The 2,181-nt window shown below is 39.2% G+C and overlaps 1 protein-coding gene across 1 annotated transcript in view; it reads left to right on the top strand.

Moving 5' to 3' along the window:
* The window catches only part of LOC105809099 (vomeronasal type-2 receptor 1-like), a 44,809-nt gene that overhangs the window by 22,239 nt on the left and 20,389 nt on the right, over positions 1 to 2,181 (top strand). The window lies entirely within an intron of this gene.

Genomic DNA, 2,181 nt, shown 5'->3' with positions numbered 1-2,181 from the left:
CCTATGAGAAAATGCAAAAAGCTGTTGATGCTATAAAGACCTCCACTGCCAGAGTCATTGTGCTTTACGCATCTGATATTGACCTCAGCCCTTTTGTGTTGGAAATGGTTTACCATAACATAACTGACAGAACATGGATAGCGAGCGAAGCATGGATTACCTCAGCCCTCATCGCAAAGCCTGAATATTTTCCGTATTTTGGTGGAAGTATTGGATTTGCAATACCAAGAACTGATATACCAGGATTAAAAGAATTTCTTTATGATGTACAACCCAACAGGGATCCAAATGATGTCCTCACCATCGAATTCTGGCAAACTGCTTTTAACTGTACTTGGCCCAATAACAGTGTTCCGTACAATAGTGACCATAGAGTGAATATGACTGGTAAAGAAGACAGATTACACGCAATGTCTGACACATTTTGTACTGGAGAAGAGAAGTTGGAAGATCTTAAAAACACCTATCTGGATGTGTCTCAGCTAAGAATTACGAACAATGTCAAACAAGCTGTGTATTCTATGGCTTATGCTCTGGATAGTCTCAGCACATGTGAAGAAGGTCGTGGGCCGTATGTTCCAGGAAACACCTGTGCATACATACCTGACTTTGAGCCTTGGCAGGTAAGTTGTTGTTTGTTTTGCTTCATTATACAGCTTGACAATTATAAGAATTCATGACATTAAAAGTCCTGACTTGCCTTTGTATTTAATAGACATGATTTCATCACATGCCCACCTAAAATAGTGGCTTACTTGTGTGGCCTGAATGGGCATTTTAAAGTTCCCATTTGTTAACAGAATTTTTATTAGATTTGTTGTGGATGACAGAAAACCCCCTAAAACGTGCCTTAAACAACATAGGTTTTTTTTTTTTTCCACATAAATGAAGTTTAGGGATAAGCATTCTAGGACTGAAAGAATGTCTTAGGGACCCACTCCCTATGGTGTTGTTTTCACCATCTGCAATATGGGGTTCGCCTCATAATCCTAGGTGGCTACCAGGGACTCAAACATCATGTCCACATTCTAACCAGCAGGAAGAAGAATGGCCAGGATGTGCACACTCTTCCATTTAAGGATAATTTCTGGAAATTATAATATATACCATTCTCCTTATATCCCACTAGCCAAGATTTAGTCACGTGGTTGTATCTTGCTGAAAAGGAAACTGGAAGATGTAGTCTTCACACAGTGTGCAAGGGGCGTGAATGCTGGGAGGTAAAGATTATTGGGCCATCTTGGAGATTGGCTCCCACATCTTCTGTCTCAGGCCTGATCCCAGCAGCTTATGTTGGGACATGGTAGCCTGAATGGTCTCCCCAAGACGCACACCTACAGAATGCTCCTCTGCTTGTGTCTCAAGACCTCCCCTCTTACCTATAAAGGATAAAGCACGAGCATCCCTGGTCTGGCGCCATCAGTCCTTCATGATCTAGGCTCTGTCAGCATCTCTGATTTTATTGCTCCTTCCATGAGCCTCACCATTTTACTCTCCTGCAACTAAATTGCTTGTCATGCTCTACAGAGTCCACAGTGGCTGGAAGCATTGCATCTTCATTTTTACTTTTATTTTCAAATCGATCACACATTGCATCTAATTTTGTGTCTCTTTGTCTCCTCCAATCTGTGACAGCTTTTCTTTCTTTCTTTGTTTTTCATGACTTTTATACTTTTGATAAGAACTGGTCAACTATTTTTAGAATATTTTTGATTTGGGTTTGTCTAATTTCTTCTCATGATTAGAGTGAGGTTATGAATTTTTGGCAAGAATATTGTAGAAGTGATGTTGTATCCTTTCCTATGCCTCATATCCTGACATAATTATGTATCATTATTGGGGACATTATTAACTTTGGTCACTTAATTACAGTGATGTCGCCATCTTTTCCCACTGTGAAGTTACTCCGCTTTCCTTTGTAGTTGATAATTATCTTCTGGAGAAATATTTTGAGACTCTGAAAATGTTCTATTTCTCATCATACTTTCCACCACAAATTTTAGCATTCATTGATGATTCTTCTTGCCTGAAACAGCTACTACTGTGTTGTTTGAAAAATGATGATTTTCTATTCCCCTCATTCTTCTAGCTTTATTAGCTGCAATTCTATTACTCCACCACTGATTTATTTATACCAACATGAACTCACGGATATTCTCTTCTAAATACCACATTTTATCA

Source organism: Propithecus coquereli, unplaced genomic scaffold (genome assembly GCF_000956105.1).
Source record: "Propithecus coquereli isolate 6110/MARCELLA unplaced genomic scaffold, Pcoq_1.0 Scaffold19, whole genome shotgun sequence".
Lineage (NCBI taxonomy): Eukaryota > Metazoa > Chordata > Mammalia > Primates > Indriidae > Propithecus > Propithecus coquereli.
Note: the sequence above shows the minus strand (reverse complement) of the source record. Positions and strands in the feature narration are given on the sequence as shown.